Source organism: Nerophis ophidion, linkage group LG02 (genome assembly GCF_033978795.1).
Source record: "Nerophis ophidion isolate RoL-2023_Sa linkage group LG02, RoL_Noph_v1.0, whole genome shotgun sequence".
Taxonomy (NCBI): domain Eukaryota; kingdom Metazoa; phylum Chordata; class Actinopteri; order Syngnathiformes; family Syngnathidae; genus Nerophis; species Nerophis ophidion.
Window position 1 is genome coordinate 66,074,318 of NC_084612.1, and position 20,126 is coordinate 66,094,443.

General features: G+C 41.5%; 1 protein-coding gene across 2 annotated transcripts in view; it reads left to right on the plus strand.

The window, feature by feature from the left end:
- The window catches only part of LOC133543970 (ski oncogene-like), a 134,380-nt gene that overhangs the window by 23,729 nt on the left and 90,525 nt on the right, over positions 1 to 20,126 (plus strand). The window lies entirely within an intron of this gene.

Sequence of the window (20,126 nt, forward strand, 5' to 3'; positions counted from 1 at the left end):
TTTTTCGGCGGTCTCAAGAAGGTAACAAATACAAGTGTGCGTGTGTTTGTGTGTGTTCTTGTATTTCTACAATTCTTGAGACATCCACAGGGAAAAGTACCTTCCATATGATGACTGGTGAACAAGTTAGGAACCAAATCATGTTCCCAATACAGAAAACCATTGCATCTAATAGAGAATGTCTCATTTGCACTCCTGGTGATGTAATCTTTCAAATTTAGAGTGGTCCCAAAAAGGAGGGATTTTTTAAAATTGACTCTGTTGCAAGTCTTGTGTATTCTTTGTTTGTGTGTGTTATTGCTATCGACGATTTTTTTCCTGGTCTCAGTCTGGACCCCCTCCCCGGGAGTCTGGCCTTAGACTGAATATTTTTTTTACTCATCCCTCCCACCCCCACCAATGTTTACCTGTTTCCCGCCTTTTTAAGGGGCGCTGGAAGTTGGCTGACCCATCAGCGGTCCTCTTCTGTCTCCCTGTAATGTTTGTCTGGTCTTGAGTTGAAAGATGTGTGTCGGTGTTATAAGTGCTCCCCCTCTGGCCAACATATGTAATAACAAGTGCGTGTAAGAAATTGAAATGCGACCCCTTTTGGGCCAAATTAATAAAAATAAAAAAATATATATATGTATATGTATATAGAGATATACTGTAATATCTCTAAGTAGTCAATGAAGAGTAAAAAACAAAAACAAAAAAATTCAACAAAAATAAACCAACATTTTACCTTTTCTATATTTGCATAGTATGTATATATTATTAATGTTGTAAATACAAATCTTTTTATACCTAGAAAGGGTGGTCCTCATGAGAGAGGCATTTTTCGGAGGTCTCAAGAAGGTAACAAATACAAGAGAGTGTGTGTGTGTGAGTGTGTGTGTGTGTGTGTGTGTGTGTGTGTGTGTGTGTGTGTGTGTGTATGTGTGTGTAGGGGGGGGGGGGTCAGACGGCTGATTCATTGTGTCTGCGCCGCACCACGTCCAGCATTTGTCCCTTTTCGCTCGTGGCTCGCCGAACGCTGGCATGGGAGCAGATTGCTGGGAGGAGGCTGCAGTTTGTGTGCGAGCCAGGCCTTGAGCTGTGTTGTCCAAAGGTCACGACCCCTGACCTTTCCCCAAAGACACAGCCCCCGTCCCCCATGCGTTTCGTGCCATCCAATCACATGTCGGCCGGACAGATGGCCTCATGATGGAGCTCGCAGGAGCAAACATACGACAAACTTTCGGCGTTTTCATCCCAAAAACTTTTGCAAAAATCGCTCCACTGGGTCAGACATCAGTCTTAATTCTTCTGAGCGCCAACCCAGTCCCATTTGCATTAAAAAAAACCAAAAAACCCCAGAACTTTTACGTGTCCATTAAAAGTAGTCCCTTCTTTAAGAGCGCAGATATTAAAGTCAGTCAGCTGAAGCCAATGTAGGCCGTTTGCCGTCGCCGCGTTCCTATGACGGGCAGAAATGAGCCACAAAGCTGGCGTCAACCAATCAAGGGAGTTTCAAGGGCTTGTGATTCCACTAAACCGCCGTGATTAAAGTCATTGTGTTCGTGAAAAACAGCAGCCAATGCAACAAAATGATGGGTAAATGACGCCTCGGGAGTGTATGGCACACTCAAAATATCAATACTGTAGTGTCCACTGATTGGCTCACAGGTATGAAAAATTAAGTACCTTAAAAAAATGTGTGAGTCTACAACGTTCGTATTAGATATTGTATACAAAATATGTATTTAATTTTCTCCCAATTTTGATATATATTTTTTTTAACTTACAAAATAATGTGTCAACATTTTTGCACTAACTTAAAGCCCTACTGAAATGAGATTTTCTTATTTAAACGGGGATAGCAGGTCCATTCTATGTGTCATACTTGATCATTTCGCAATATTTCCATATTTTTGCTGAAAGGATTTAGTAGAGAACATCGATGATAAAGTTCACAACTTTTGGTCACTAATAAAAAAGCCTTGCCTTTACGTGAAGTAGCACACGATGTGCGCGTGATGTCACGGGTTGTAGGGCTCCTCACATCCTCACATTGTTTATAATCATAGCCTCAAGCAGCAAGAGCTATTCGGACCGAGAAAGCGACAATTTCCCCATTAATTTGAGCGAGGATGAAAGATTCGTGGATGAGGAAAGTTAGAGTGAAGCACAAAAAAAGAAAAAAGAAAAAGCGACGGCTCCGGGCGGCGGCAGTGTGAGCGTTTCAGATGTAATTACATTTACTAGGATAATTCTGGAAAATCCCTTATCTGCTTATTGTGTTAATAGTATTTTAGTGAGATTCTAAAGCCATACCTGAAAGTCGGAGGGCTGCGGTGAACGCCGGTGTCTCTGAGAGAAGCCAAGATCACAACTGCCTTTTTGACAGCTACAGGAGAAGGTCCCATAATCCACTGAAGTCCCCGGTAAGAGCCGACTTAATATCACAATTTTTCCGTCCAATAACTTGCTTGTTGACGTAGAGAAACATGTTCGCTTTACCGCTCTGATTTAAAGCTTCACAACAAACAAAGAAACACCGGCTGTGTTTCGGTTGCTAAAGGCAGCTGCAATCCACCGCTTTCCACCAACAGCATTATTCTTTATAGTCTCCATTATTAATTGAACAAATTGCAAAAGATTCAGCAACACAGATGTCCAAATTACTGTGTAATTATGCGCTAAAAATAGACTACTTTTAGCCGTGTGTGGTGCTGGGCTAATTTGTCCGCTACAACCCGAGATGTCACAAACACGCGTCATAATTCCGCGACATTTTCAACAAGAAACTCCGAGGGAAATTTAAAATTTTAATTTAGTAAACTAAACCGGCCGTATTGGCATGTGTTGCAATGTTAATATTTCATCATTGATGTATAAACTATCAGACTGCGTGGTCGGTAGTAGTGGGTTTCAGTAGGCCTTTAAATGGAAAAAAAAATAGTACCATCTGGTGGACAAATAAAAAAGAAAAGGCACGTATTTTAACCCAAAAATGCGGGATGAAAAGTTTAGTTCTTTTTGACTGAAGAACAGGAGGCCAGAAGGTCTTAAAAATGAAGTAAACGTCCCTAAAGGGTGTGTGAGGGTGGAGGAGGTACGTGGAAGAACGCAGTAGCATGTCACATCAGGCTGCTGCATGCTTTGAATGGGAAAAAATAGCACCATCTGGTGGACAAATAGAAAAGAAAAAGCACGTATTTGAACCCAAAATACGGGATGAAAGGTTTAGTGCTTTTTGACTGAAGAACAGGAAGCCAAAACGTCTTGAAAATGAAGTAAACGTCCCAAACGGGTGTGTGAGGGTGGAGGAGGTACGTGGAAGTACGCAGTAGCATGTCACGTCAGGCTGCTGCATGCTTTGAATGGGAAAAAATAACACCATCTGGTGGATGAATAGAAAAGAAAAGGCACGTATTTGAACCCAAAATACGGGATGGAAAGTTTAGTGCTTTTTGACTGAAGAACAGAAAGCCAAAAGGTCTTGAAAATGAAGTAAGTGTCCCTAAAGGGTGTGTGAGGGTGGAGGAGGTACGTGGAAGTACGCAGTAACATGTCACATCAGGCTGCTGCATGCTTTGAATGGGAAAATATAGCACCATCTGGTGGACAAATAGAAAAGAAAAGGCACGTATTTGAACCCAAAATACAGGATGGAAAGTTTAGTGCTTTTTGACTGAAGAACAGAAAGCCAAAAGGTCTTGAAAATGAAGTGTCCCTAAAGGGTGTGTGAGGGTGGAGGAGGTACGTGGAAGTACGCAGTAACATGTCACATCAGGCTGCTGCATGCTTTGAATGGGAAAATATAGCACCATCTGGTGGACAAATAGAAAACAAAAGGCCCGAATTTGATCCCAAAAATGCGGGATGAAAGGTTTAGTGCTTTTTGACTGAAGAACAGGAAGCCAAAAGGTCTTAAAAATGAAGTAAACGTCCCTAAAGGGTGTGTGAGGGTGGAGGAGGTACGTGGAAGTACGCAGTAGCATGTCACATCAAGCTGCTGCATGCTTTGAATGGGAAAAAATAGCACCATCTGGTGGACAAATAGAAAAGCAAAAGCACGTATATGAACCCAAAATACGGGATGGAAAGTTTAGTGCTTTTTCACTGAAGAACAGGAAGCCAAAAGGTCTTGAAAATGAAGTAAACGTCCCTAAAGGGTGTGTGAGGGTGGAGGAGGTACTTGGAAGAACGTCACGTCAGGATGATCCGTTGGCGGTCCAGATTAAAATGAGCTCACTGGTCGGCTCATTTCCATTCCCATCTGTCCTCTGACCTCCAGGAAGCGGCGAGCTGACATCCCGTCAGTCCTTGACGAGGCCGTCTGCCCGCTAACGTGTCAGTTTATTGGTGTTTGCAAGTCCCGCAGGTTTGGGTCCGTGTCCTTCATCGCCCGAGTCTCAACCATCCTCCATGTAACCCCCACACCTCCGCCCCAGAGACAAACGCCACCTTGCAGTGCACGCCGCCCGGCGTTTGTCCTCTGCTGGGACGGCGGTGTCAGGAGCTCCCAGGGGTCGTGGCCTCCATTCTCCCAGAGGTGACCCCATGTTCAAAAAGTGTCAGCTGGGGTTCTGTCATGGCCGACGTGCTCTAAAGATCTGCCGCCTCCTTTGTTCGAGGGTCCGGCCTTTCAGAGGCTGTGAAGTGCAGCCCTTTCTTTCTTTATGCCTTTTTTTTGTTGGAGGGCCTTGTTCCTTTCTTCTGGCCGCCAAGGCCCACGCTCTCACGGGCTGGGAAACCCGACGTCAGCGGGTTTTTTGTGTCTCATGGCGACAGGGAGGAGCTTTTAAAGAGGGGGTGTCCAAAAAAATTGATTTTTTTTTTGGAATGAATCGCGATTCATTAACAATGTATTATTATTAGAGATGTCCTATAATGGCTATTTTGCCGATATCCGATATTCTGATATTGTCCAACTCTTAATTACCGATTCCGTCGTGGAATTAACCCATTACTATGCCTAATTTTGTTGTGATGCCCCGCTGGATGCATTAAACAATGTAACAAGGTTTTCCAAAATAAATCAACTCAAGTCATGGAAAAAAAAAATGCTAACATGGCACTGCCATATTTATTATTGAAGTCACAAAGTGCATTATTTTTTTTCAACATGCCTCAAAACAGCAGCATGGAATTTGGGACATGCTCTCCCTGAGAAAGCATGAGGAGGTTGAGGAGGGGAGAAGTGGGTAGCGGGGGGTGTATATTGTAGCGTCCCGGAAGAGTTAGTGCTGCATGGGGTTCTGGGTATTTGTTCTGTTGTGTTTATGTTGTGCTACGGTGCGGATGTTCTGCCGAAATGTGTTTGTCATTCTTGTTTGGTGTGGGTTCACAGTGTGGCGCATATTTGTAACAGTGTTAAAGTTGTTTATACGGCCACCCTCAGTGTGACCTGTATGGCTGTTGACCAAGTATGCTTGGCATTCAGTTGTGTGTGTGAAAAGCCGTAGATGTTATGTGACTGGGCAGTGCCTTTAAGGTTTATTGGCGCTCTGTACTACTCTCTATGTCTGTGTATACAGCGTCGTTTTAAAAAGTCCTAAATTTTACCTTTTGAAACTGATACTGATCATTTTGAAACCGATACAGATTAATTACGATATTACATTTGAAAGCATTTATCGGCCGATGATATCGCCAGTCCAATATTAACCGACGTCCCTAATTATTATGTGTAATATAATTAGCATGGGCCTAATTTACTAAAGGTTTGCGTGTATTAAAACAAGTGCAAACTTGATAGCACGCGCAAAGTATGTACAAAGTGGATTGCGTCTGTTGAGTCTTTATTTAGTAAGTCAAAATATGGAAACGTCATTTTAAAAAACAGTTTTAAATTGAATTACATTTTTAAAGTTGGAACATTGTATGATGTAAAGTTGTAAACGCACATATTTTTCAAAGTTACTAAATATATTCGTGCCTTAGAACTTTCTACAGTATGGTATTTTGTTGAAAACTCACTTTTTTATTTATTCTTCAAATTGGGACGTATCCACACAATATGGACACATTGTTTTCTAATAAAATAAAAATACAAATCTATTACATTTTTAAAATTGGAAAATATTTTATATGTATTTTGTACATGTTGTGTAAAGTAAATGTTGTGGACTCACATATTATTCTAAGCTACTTAATTTTTTGTATACCTCCAAGCCAATAAGTGGACATGAAATTATAAATTGACTTTAAAACCATCCATCCATCCATTTTCTACCAAAATCCTTTTTTAAAAATATGTTTCCATATTTCCGTACTAACCCGCGTGATGTTAGGTTAATACATCCCAAGTTTACCAAAATAAAATAATAAGTATGAATGTTCTACACAATACAAATATATGCAACCCCAAAAAGGGACAAGCGGTAGGAAATGGATGGATGGATGGAAGTATTTAAGAATATGTGAATGTTCTACAAAATACAATTATAGAAAATTCCAGACAATTCTGAAGAGGCACGAAAAACCCTACAAAAATAATATATTATGTAAGTTGCAATATATGTGTTTACATTTTTACGTGATGTATTAAATATATTACAATTTTAGAAATTAAAAATGTATTTAAAACAACTTTTCCATATTTGTGCACTAACCTTAAACCCTGATGGGAAGTTAATACATCTCAATTTTAAACAAGAAAAAAGAAAACAAAAGTTTTTATTATAAATATGTAATTTTTTGACAAAATACAGTCGTAAAAAATTCCAGAAAATTCTCATGGGGCACAAAAAACCCTAAAAAAAAAAAAAATTAAGTAAGTTTGCAATATGTGTGTTTACAATTTTACGTAAATATGTTCCAATTTTAGAAATTAAACATTTATTTTTAAAAAAACTTTCCATTTTTGTGTACTAACCTTAAACCCTGATGGGAAGTTAATACGTCTCAATTTTAAAGAAGAAAAAAGAAGAACAAAGTTTTTATTATGAATATGTAATTTTTCGACGAAATACAGTCGTAGAAAATTCCAGAAAATTCTCAAGAGGCACGAAAAACCCTAAAAAAATAATAAATTAAGTAAGTTTGCAATATATGTGTGTCTACAATTTTACGTGATATATTAAATATGTTCCAATTTTGGAAATTAAAAATGTATTTTAAAAAACCTTTCCATATTTGTGTACTAACTTTAATCCCTGATGGGAGGTTAATACATATCAATTTTACGAAAATAAAATATTAATGTGTTTGTATAGGCTCCAGCGACCACCTTCGACCCCAAAAAGGGACAAGCGGATGGATGGATGGATGGAAGTATTTATGAATATGTAATTGTTCTACAAAATACAGTTATAGAAAATTCCAGAAAATTCTCAAGAGGCACAAAAAAGCCTTAAAAAAAGAACAAATTATGTAAGTTTGTAATATATGTGTGTTTACACTTTTTCGTGATATATTAAATATGTTCCAATTTTAGAAATTAAAATGTATTTAAAAAACCCTTTCCATATTTGTTTACTAACCTTAATCTCTGAAGGAAGATTAATACATCCCAATTTTACAACAAAAAAAAGGAAAAATAAAGTTTGTGTTATGAATATGTCAATTTTTGATGAAATACAGTTGTAGAAAATTCCAGAAAATTCTCATGAGGCACAAAAAACCTTAAAAAAAATAATAAATGAAGTTTGCAATATATGTGTTTACAATTTTATGTGATGTATTAAATATGTTCCAATTTTTGAAATTAAAAATGTATTTAAAAAAAAACTTTACATATTTGTGTACTAACCTTAATCCGTGATGGGAAGTCAATACATCTCATTTTTACACACACACACACACAAAAAAAAGTTTGTATTACGAATGTCAATTTTCAACAAAATACAGTCGTAGAAAATGCCAGAAAATTCCCAAGAGGCATGAAAAACTCTAAAAATAATAATAAATTGAGTAAGTTTGCACTATGTGTTTACAAATTTATGTGATGTATTTATGAATACATCACATAAATATGTTCCAATTTTACAAATTAAAAATATAAAATTAAAAACCTTTCCATATTTGTGCACTAACCTTAATTCCTGAAGGGAGGTTAACACATCTCAATTTTACAAAAAAAAAAAAAAAAAATTGTATTATGAATATGTCCATTTTCGACAAAATACAGTTGTGAAAAATTCCCAAAAAATCTCATGAGGCACAAAAAAAGCTAAAAGTGATATCATGTGCAAAGATAAGAGTCATGGTTAGTTTTTTTTTATTGAATTAATAATATTTAATCAATCATAATGTATCTTTGTAACTATCAGCCTTTAACCCCAAGGCCTCAAAAGGCTTCACAAACCACATTCCCTTAACTGAACCCACATACGGGCAAGGAAAAACTCCAAAAGCCGGAAATGTAAGAAAATCGAATCAATTCCCGGACGTGTGGCGGATGATTGGTGTTGATCAAATCATCTATTTCTCCCCGATCACCTCTCGATTGGGAGCGCTGTGATTAAGAGTCAGGCCCATCTGGTGCGGAGACAGGAAATCCCAGTCTGCATCTGCCGCTGGCGGAGATGCTAAGCCGCCGCAGTCAAGGGCTGCCGGGGTGTTTGGTGGCGGGGTTGAAATGCCGATAATCCCGCCTAACTCCTGGAATGCGGCGCGCATCCCGACCTGGGAAACAAGAGACGGGACTCAGACAGGCTTTACATCATCAGGCTGGTGGAAGCCGTAAGCGTCCCCTATGGAATGCAGTAATTAGAGCGTGCAGCGGATGATAAGATGCAGGGAACCCCGCCAGCGCTCCAGTTGCACGTATCTGTTCCTTGTTTACATCGGACACCAGCAGGGGTTCCGAGGGGGCCATCACACCCGTCCGCAGGTCTGGCCTGGACCAGCATTTCTAAAAAAAGATACTTGAGTGTTTATGTTTGTTTTTGTTTTTTTTGTCAGCCGACAATGGACGTTACTTACAAAGTAACGCTACTTGTACGATATCATTACTTACACCCGTGTTTTTCAACCACTGTGCCGCGTGAGATCCAGTCTAGTGTGCCGTGGGAGATGATCTAATTTCACCTATTTGGATTAAAAATATTTTTTGCAAAACAGTAATTATAGTCTGCAAATTGTGTTGTTGTTGAGTGTCAGTGCTGTCTAGAGCTGGGCAGAGTAACCGTGTAATACTATTCCATATCAGTAGGTGGCAGCCGGTAGCTAATTGCTTTGTAGAAACAGCGGGAAGCAGGGTGCAGGTAAAAAGGTGTCTAATGCTTAAACGAAAAGTAAACAAAAAGTGAGTGCCCCTAAGGAAAAGCATTGAAGCTTAGGGAAGGGGATGCCGAGCTAAACTAAAACTGAACTGTCTGCAAAGTAAACAAAAACACAATTCTGGACGACAGCAAAGACTTACTGTGGAGCAAAGACAGCGTCCACAATGTACATCAGAACGTGACATGACAATCAACAATGTCCCCACAAAGAAGGGTTGAAGACCACTGAAATAGTCCTGATTGCGAAAACAAGGTAGATGTGGGAAATATCGCTCAGAGGAAGACATGAAACTGCTGCAGAAAAATATCAAAACAAGAGAAAAAGCCACCAAAATAGGAGCGCAAGACAAGAACTAAAACACGACACACAGGAAAACAGCAAAACGCTCCAAATAAGTCACCTACTTTGAGACAAGGCTCTTTTGATGCATGCTTGGTTGTGGTTTAAAGTCATATCCAACAATTGCGACATCGTCTTTTTACTGTCAACTGAGTTTCGTTTTTTTTTTTTTTTTTCTGCTAGTGATGTGCCTCCGGATTTATTCAACGCAAAAAATGTGCCTTTGCTCAAAAAAGGTTGGAAAAACACTGACTTACACGATGTACTTGTGCATTATCACTACAAATACATTACTAATTTGCATTTATTTTACACTGAAAGAAGTCACTGATAGCTCGATCCAGGTTCCTTGTTAGGACACCTATTATTGTCGGTATAGCTCGGTTGATAGAGTGGCCGTGCCAGCAACTTGAGGGTTCCAGGTTCGATTCCCGCTTCTGCCATCCTAGTCACTGCCGTTGTGTCCTTGGGCAAGACACTTGACCCACCTGCTCCCCAGTGCCACCCACACTGGTTTAAATGTAACTTCAATCAATCAATCAATCAACGTTTATTTATATATCCCTAAATCACAAGTGTCTCAAAGGGCTGCACAAACCACAACGACATCCTCGGTAGGGCCCACATAAGGGCAAGGAAAAACTCACCCCAGTGGGACGTCGGTGACAGTGACTATGAGAAACCTTGGAGAGGACCGCATATGTGGTCACCCTGCCCCCCATATAAATATAATTCACTTCACTTCACTTTTTCAGACTATAAGCTCCTACTTTTTTTTCCTACGCTTTGAACCATGCGGCTTATAAAACAGTGTGGCAAATTTATGGATTTTTCTTCACCAATGACTAGAGATGTCAGATAATGGCTTTTTTTTTTTGCCGATATCCGATATTCCGATATTGTCCAACTCTTAATTACCGATTCCGATATCAACCGATACCGATATATACAGGCGTGGAATTAACACATTATTATGCCTAATTTTGTTGTGATGCCCCGCTGGATGCATTAAACAATGTAACAAAGTTTTCCAAGCAACGTTTGTAAGTTTTGCAATATAACTAAAACTGTTTATACTTACCAAACCGTTCCGTGTCTGATGTGTATAGGAGTGTCTTCATGCATATTTGTATGAGCTATCATAATCTAATCAAGCCACCGTCGTTATCCATCCATCCATCTTCTTGCGCTTATCCGAGGTCGGGTCGCGGGGGCAGCAGCCTAAGCAGGCTAAGGCTGCTTAGACTTCCCTCTCCCCAGCCACTTTGTCCCAGGCCAGCCGGGAGACATAGTCTTGCTAACGGAGGCATTTGGGTGGCATCCTGACCAGATGCCCGAACCATTTCATCTGGCTCCCCTCGATGTGGAGGAGCAGCGGTTTTATTCTGAGCTCCTCACGGATTACAGAGTTTCTCACCCTATCGCTCAGGGTGAGCCTCGCCACCTGGCAGAGGAAACTCATTTCGGCCGCTTGTACCCGTGATCTTGTCCTTTCGGTCATAACCCAAAGCTCATGACCATGGGTGAGGATGGGAACGTAGATCGACCGGTGAATTGAGAGCTTTGCCTTCCGGCTCAGCTCCTTCTTCACCACAACGGATCGATACAGTGTCCGCATAACTGAAGACGCCTGCTGGCGTCGTTAGCATTAGCAAAAAGGCTAACATGTTTACAAGTGTATGTGTTAGTATTATTCATTTACGATGGCATTGTTTTTTGTATTGTTTCAGTTTCACAAACTCCTCAGTAAATTCAACAAAAAGCCAACATGGAGTTATTGAGTCTGTTTAGCTGATTGGAGAGCTAGCTTTCGCAGCCAGTGGGTCCGTGTTGACGACTTCTGTTTTGTTTGATCAACCGTTTTACTGCCCTGTCACAGACAACCATTAAGGTATGTTAAAAGCGCTAAATCAGATCCCTAAAGCCGCACCGGCTGTGTTGGAGATGAGATGTAGAGCAGAAGCAGGCCCAGTTGGTGCCATATGACAGATCGGCAAGCGGTCTCTTGCCTGCAGTCCGCCCACCGACCACCTCCAAAGCCGGGCTGCAGGAGGATTAGCTCACGCGGCTAAAGCAAACAGACTGCTCGGTGTTCAGACGGCTTTCGGGCCAAATCTTGTTTATGCCTCCTGTTTGTCATGGCGCCCATCAGCAGCGAGGTCGGGCTTCACGTCTCGCTGGTGCCAAGCATCGTGCATGGAACATAAAAAAATAAAAAAAAGGAATGTTTGGAAGATTTGCGTTGCATGACTGCCCTGTTATTTAGGGTATCCGTAATTAGTTTTGGGATTACGGTCACTATTTAGGCTCCGCCCACTTAAGAGGATGCAGTAAGGGAGATGAAACTGATTGTTGTAACGTAAACACAACAACTGGTACCCTTTAGTGCACTTTAAAGCCTTTCTCTAATATTTTATATTTGTCTTAACATTTTGTGTAAATAAGGATTGTGTGCCACTAATTCTGCCTAGCAACAGGCAGGAGGTTAAAAAGTCTAAACAATTTCAAAGCTATCTATAATAAAAAGATAGCGATATTTAATATTGTGTATTTGATATTTCATGCAGAGAGGTGATTACATTGCCAACTTGATACATTTTGCCATTAAAACATCATAGTGGTAATAATTGTGCTCCACAAATTCTGCCTAGCAACAGGCAGGAGGAAAAAAAATCTTAACAATTCTAAACCTATCCATAATAAAAACATAGTAATATTTAAAAATGTGTATTTGATATTTCATGCCGAGTGGTGATCATATTGGCAACTTGATCAATTTTGCCATTAAAATATCTAAGCGGTCGCAACATAATAATTGTGCTCCATAAATTCTGCCTAGCAACAGGCAGGAAAAATATATCTAATACATATCACTGGCACATACAGTATTTTATATTTAATACAGAATATTAACGCAATCCCCAAATGGAAATGTACAAAAAAAAATTCTGGTTTCATGGTCTTGTGCAGCATTTTCTTTACTGGGTTGTGATCCACATATTCTGCCTAGCAACAGGCAGGAGGAAAAAAAGTGTAAACAATTCTAAAGCTTTCCATAATAAAAAGATAGCAATATATTAACATGTGTATTTATGTCATTTTTGTCATTATGAAAATGGCCACATCAAAGCAAGTACCAGCGGGCGCTAAAAAAGAAAAGATTTGTGTTGAAACAATGCTCGCTGTCTGACTACAATGGCGGACCCGCGCAAAGCTGTTGAGGTAAAACTTTACCATATATGAATATATACGCTGATGTTATGTTTTTGTGGTGATTTTTGTCATTATGAAAATGGCCACATCAAAGGCCAGTACCAGCGGATGCTAAAAAAGAAAGGATTTGTGTTGAAACAATGCTCGCTGTCTGACTACAATGGCGGACTCGTGCAAAGCTATTGAGGTAAAACTTTACCATATATGGATATATACGCTGATGTTATGTTTTTGTGGTGATTTTTGTCATTATGAAAATGGCCACATCAAAGGCCAGTACCAGCTGACGCTAAAAAAGAAAGGATTTGTTTTGAAACAATGCTCGCTGTTTGACTACAATGGCGGACTCGCGCAAATCTATTGGGGTAAAGCGTTACCATATATGGATATATTCGCTGATGTTATGTTTTTGTGGTGATTGTTCTCATTATCAAAATCGCCACAACAAAGGCCAGTACCAGGGGACGCCAAAAAATAAAGGATTTGTGTTGAAACAAGGCTTGCTGTCTGACTACAATGGCGGACTCACGCAAAGCTATGGAGGTAAAACTTTACCATATATGGATATATGCGCTGATGTTATGTTTTTGTGGTGATTTTTGTCATTATGGAAATGGCCACATCAAAGGCCAGTACCAGCGGATGCTAAAAAAGAAAGGATTTGTTTTGAAACAATGCTCGCTGTCTGACTACAATGGCGGCCTCGCGCAGAGCTATGGAGGTAAAACTTTACCATATATGGATATATACGCTGATGTTATGTTTTTGTGGTGATTTTTGTCATTATGAAAATGGCCACATCAAAGGCCAGTACCAGCAGATGCTAAAAAAGACAAATAGTTGTGTTGAAACAATGCTCGCTCTCTGACTACAATGGCGGCCTCGCGCAATGCTATTGGGGTAAAACTTTACCATATATGGATATATTCGCTGATGTTATGTTTTTGTGGTGATTTTTGTCATTATTAAAATGGCCACATCAAAAGCCAGTACCAGTGGACGCTAGAGTAGAAAGGATTTGTCTTGAAACAATGCTTGCTGTCTGACTACAATGGCGGACTCGTGCAAAGCTATTGAGGTAAAACTTTACCATATATGGATATATTCGCTGATGTTAGGTGTTTGTGATTTTATGTTTTTATGGAAATGGTCACATCAAAGGCCAGTACCAGCGGACGCTAAAAAAGAAAGGATTTGTGTTGAAACAATGCTCGCTGTCTGACTACTATGGCGAACTTGCACAATGTTATTGGGGTAAAACTTTACCATATATGGATATATTCGCTGATGTTATGTCATTTTTGTCATTATGAAAATGGCCACATCAAAGACAAGTTGTTGTGTTGAAACAATGCTCGCTGTCTGACACGTATTTTATAAATGGTGATGATGGCGATTATATAACGCTGAGTGGACACTTGGGGCAATCCAAGAACAGTCAATTAGGAACTGGGCGCTGCAGGGGAGGCTTTCGGGGGTTGAACTCCTTCTCACACTTGGCCGATGCCTGGTGTGGTACGTCGTGGACATCTCCAGCTGGGGCTTTTATTTTTAGGCCCGTCTTTTTAAGTCTCGAAGCCTGTGTTTGGTGTCTGCAGAAGCATCCCCGATGTGGGCCGTGCGTGCGCTGTGGGTTTTGTGCGCGAGTGGGCAGGTGCGCGGCCGACAGACTGAAGTCCTGGCGCTTTCGGAGTCTGCCGCCGACAGTGTACGGCGTTTGATTGGAGGGCGGCTGCGGTTGCTAAGCAGAGCTGCTCTCAGTGTGCTAAATAAGAACTCAAAGGGAAGCGCAGCAGAGCAGACACACACACGCGCAGCATATGTATGCTACGCCATGCATGCACAGACCTCAAACTGCATGGACCTCTTACAGTAGAGACCTCACCCATACCGTGGCTTCGCCAGTCTCCTCCTCCTCCTCAGCGCTCCTCCACACTTCATCACGCACTCTTTTCCCTGCGGCCCAGCTCGCCTCCCCTTCACAGAGACCGCTCACCCCCTCCGCTTGACATGGGGCCGACCCTGTAGGACATAGTTACGTACTGCGCTGCGGACCTGGGCCCTCCTCCTACTGAAGCGCACGCCCCCTCGCTCTGCTGCCTACTACCTCCACTCTCACTGGCCTACATACCGAGGAGGGATGGAGAGCGTTTTACATGCCAAGAAGGAAGAAGCAAACACGCTCTAATGACGTTGTTATGCAGTTTATTATTAATATCACATGGCCAACAATCCATCCAATGATGACCTCATTCCTATTTAGTGTCCTCCAGTAATCACCGGTACGCTAAATACCGTATTTCCTTGAATTGCCGCCGGGGCGCTAATTAATTTCATCAATCAATCAATGTTTATTTATATAGCCCCAAATCACAAATGTCTCAAAGGACTGCACAAATCATTACGACTACGACATCCTCGGAAGAACCCACAAAAGGGCAAGGAAAACTCACGCCCAGTGGGCAGGGAGAATTCACATCCAGTGGGACGCCAGTGACAATGCTGACTATGAGAAACCTTGGAGAGGACCTCAGATGTGGGCAACCCTCCCCCTCTAGGGGACCGAAAGCAATGGATGTCGAGCGGGTCTAACATTATACTGTGGAAGTTCAATCCATAGTGGCTCCAACACAGCCGCGAGAGTTCAGTTCAGAGCGGATCCAAGACAGCAGCGAGAGTCCCGTCCACAGGAGACCATCTCAAGCGGAGGCGGATCAGCAGCGTAGAGATGTCCCCAATCGATACAGGCGAGCGGTCCATCCTGGGTCCCGACGAGCGGTTCATCCTGGGTCTCGACTCTGGACAGCCAGTACTTCATCCATGGTTATCGGACCGGACCCCCTCCACTAGGGAGGGGGGGACATAGGAGAAAGAAAAGAAGCGGCAGATCAACTGGTCTAAAAAGGAGGTATATTTAAAGGCTAGAGTATACAGATGAGTTTTAAGGTGAGACTTAAATGCTTCTACTGAGGTAGCATCTCGAACTGTTACCGGGAGGGCATTCCAGAGTACTGGAGCCCGAACGGAAAAAGCTCTATAGCCCGCAGACTTTTTTTGGGCTCTAGGAATCACTAATAAGCCGGAGTCTTTTGAACGCAGATTTCTTGCCGGGACATATGGTACAATACAATCGGCAAGATAGGCTGGAGCCAGACCGTGTAGTATTTTATACGTAAGTAGTAAAACCTTAAAGTCACATCTTAAGTGCACAGGAAGCCAGTGCAGGTGAGCCAGTACAGGCGTAATATGATCAAACTTTCTTGTTCTTGTCAAAAGTCTAGCAGCCGCATTTTGTACCAACTGTAATCTTTTAATGCTAGACATGGGGAGACCCGAAAATAATACGTTACAGTAATCGAGGCGAGACGTAACAAACGCATGGTAATGATCTCGGCGTCTTTAGTGGACAAAATGGAGCGAATTTTAGCGATATTACGGAGATGAAAGAAGGCCGTTTTAGTAACGCTTTTAATGTGTGACTCAAATTTAAAACCTCTTCTCACTCCGGCGCTTACCAAAGACGCGTGGTAAAATTAAGCATGCGCTAATTATTTAAAAACCTCTTTTCACTCCCGCACTTACCAAAGGCATGCAGTAAAAATTTGAATGTGATGTAAGCTTGGACATTAAATCCTACTGAATAGCTCTTAAAGGCCTACTGAAACCCACTACAACTATTTTAAGCCCGTCTTTTTAAGTCTCGAAGCCTGTGCTCGATGTCTGCAGAAGCATCCCGATGTGCGTTGTGGGTTTGAGCGTGAGTGGGCAGGTGCGCGGCCGACAGACTGAAGTCCTCGCGCTTTCGGAGTCTGCCGGATTTAAGGTCCAAGCTTACATCACACTCAAATTAAATCCTACTGAATAGCTCTTAATGGCCTACTGAAACTTGCTAATACCGACCACGCAGTCTGATAGTTTATATATCAATGATGAAATATTAACGTTGCAACACATGCCAATACGGCCTTCTTAGTTGACTAAATTGCAATTTTAAATTTCCCGCTGAGTTTCTTGTTGAAAACGTCGCAGAATGATGACGTCACGGACTGTAGAGGACATATTAGCGCAGCACCGTTTGCGGCTAAAAGTCGTCTCTTTTTATCGCGCAATTAAATAGTGTTCTGGACATCTGTGCTGCTGAATCTTTTGCAATTTGTTCAATTAATAATGGAGAAGTCAAGGTAGAAAGATGGAGTTGGGAAGCTTTAGCCTTTAGCCACACAAACACACGGTGATTCCTTGATCAGAGCGGTCAAGCGAACATGGTTACCGACCACTTGTCAACCGGCAGGTTTTCGGTGAGAAAATTGTGGTATAAAGTCGCCTAAATATATATATATATATATATATATATATATATATATATATATATATATATATATATATACACATAGTCAAGGTCAAAGGTTTACATACACTTGTATAGAACATAAGGTCATGGCTGTCTTGAGTTTTCAATCATTTCTACAACTTTTATTTTTTTGTGATAGAGTGATTGGAGCACATACTTGTTGGTCAAAAATAATATCCAGGAAATGTGGTTCTTTTGTGAATTTATTATGGGTCTACTGAACATGTGAGCAAATCTGCTGGGTCAAAAGTATACATACAGCACTGTTAATATTTGCTTACATGTCCCTTGGCAAGTTTCACTGCAATAAGACGCTTTTGGTAGCCATCTACAAGCTTCTGCTTGAATTTTTGACCATTCTTCTTGACAAAATGGGTGCAGTTGAGCTAAATTTGTTGGTTTTCTGACATGGACTTGTTTCTTCAGCATTGTCCACACGTTTAAGTCAGGACTTTGGGAAAGCCATTCTAAAACCTTAATTCTACCCTGATTTAGCCATTCCTTTACCACTTTCGACTCGTGTTTGGGATCATTGTCATGTTGGAACACCCATCTGCGCCCAAGACCAAACCTCCGGGCTGATGATTTTAGGTTGTCCTGAAGAATTTGGAGTTAATCCTCCTTTTTCACTGTCCCATTTACTCTCTGTAAAACACCAGTTCCATTGGCAGCAAAACAGGCCCAGAGCATAATACTACCACCACCATGCTTGACGGTAGGTGGGGTGTTCCTGGGATTAAAGGCCTCCCCTTTTCTCCTCCAAACATATTGCTGGATATTGTGGCCAAACAGCTGAAATTTTGTTTCATCTGACATCACATAGACAAAGATAAGACCTTCTGGAGGAAAGTTCTGTGGTCGTAAATATATATATATATATATATATATATCATATATATATATATATATATATATATATTTAGACCAGGGGTCGGCAACCAGCGGCTCCGGAGCCGCATGCGGCTCTTTGGCCGCTCTGATGCTGCTCAGCTGCATAATCGCCGACCCCACCGATTGTTACGGGGGGTTTCCGGATTTTGGTGCCTCTCCCGGACATCTTCCGTGGTCAACATTCTCTGATTTTCACTCGGACTACAATAATAAGGCGTGCCGTGATGGTCTTACTTTTAACGTCCTCTACAACATGTCATCGCGCCCGCCTTTACACCATGCTATCTGCGTGCCGGCCGGACGCATGCATCTCGCTGCTTCTATTATCACACATATGAGATTGCAAGGCATATAGTCAACAGCCATACAGATTACACTGAAGGTCGTGATATAAACAACTTTAACACTCTTACTAATGTGCGTCACACTGTGAACCCACACCAAACAAGAATGACAAACACATTTCGGGAGAACATCCTCACAGTAACACAACATAAACGCAACATAACGATTACCCAGAATACCATGCATCCATGACTATTCCAGGATATATTATACAATTACTGTCACACCTATGGGCCATGGTTTGTTTTGTCATGTTATGTTTAGATTTTGGACATTCAGTCACGTTTTGCACTTCCTGGTTTTGTTTGTTTCCATGCCAACTCATTACTTTTCACCTGTCATGTCACGTCCCTGTTCTCAGCCTCACACCTGTTTTCACTAATGATCATAGCTATTTAAATCACTCTTTTTCTTGTCTTCGTGCTGGGATCTTCTCACACTCGCACGCACCCTACCCATGCTGTTCAAACCTTCACGTCCTCGTCCACAGTTTCATGCCGAGTAAGTTTATGTATTTATGCCACAGTGCTAGTTTTGTTTTGTTTGTATATAGTCATGCCATCGTGCTGTTTCTGTTCATAGTTCATTCATGCCAATCGAGCAAGTGTTTTTGTTTCCTGTTTATATTTTGTAGCCAAGTTTTATACCTCCTTGTGAGCGCCCTTAGTTTGATTATTTTTGATTATAGTGTTTAAATAAAAAAAAAACATGTACCTGAATTCACGCCTGGCTCGTTCTGTAATCCCGCTGCGTCGAAGGAGCACACACCATCCATGTCCAAGCCAAGTTATGACAATTACACACTAGCGAGGTGTAATTGTTATGTTGCGTTTATGTTGTGTTACTGTGAGGATGTTCCCCCGAAATGTGTTTGTCATTCCTGTTTGGTGTGGGTTCACAGTGTGGCGCATATTAGTACGAGTGTTGAAGTTGTTTGTATCACAACCTTCAGTGTGACCTGTATGGCTGTTGACTATATACCTTGCAGTCGTGTACGTGTATCAGCGGAAGCCACGTACAACATGTTACTGGGCTGGCAAGCTGTTTTGTACATGTTGTAGAAGGCGTCAAAGGCAATGGCTTCAGAGCACGGGCTTATTATTGTTATCTGGGTGACCATCAGCAGATATTAGCTAGAATGTTTGCGGCTCCCATTATCTTCTTTACTTTGAGAATTTGGTCGAAATGGCTCTTTGAGTGGTAAAGGTTGCCGACCCCTGTTATATACCCATAATAAATTCATCAAAGAACCACATCATGGATGTTTTTTGTGACCAACAAGTATGTGCTCCAATCACTCTATCACAAAAAAACAGAGTTGTAGAAACGATTGGAAACTCAAGAAAACCATGACATTATGTTCTTTACAAATGTATGTAGACTTTCGACCACGGCTGTATGCGAACGTGTGGTTTTGTCGTGCATCGTCGTTTGGTCAGCACGACCTCAAAAGCATCCATTTTTACGAGCCTGTTAAATGACGTCCTCTCGCCTCTTCGCTGCCAACACTTTGGAAATGTCACCGCGACAAGTTGTTTTTTGGCGTTGTTGGTGAACTGTCCTGGTTGGAAAAGCTCCCCATGCGACATTGTCAGCAGGTGCCCGTATCGAATGAATTCCGCACTGCTGTCCCAGCAGTTGCAGTCATGGTTTTTTCGGGGGGTGGGGGGGGTGTATTACAGTCACCTCGTGATCTGCCATGCTCGCCCTTTGTCGCCGCATCATCTGGTCACCGCCGCGGTATCCTAGCACCTGCGGCCACGCTCTCAAACCTGCGATCCACATTGATAGA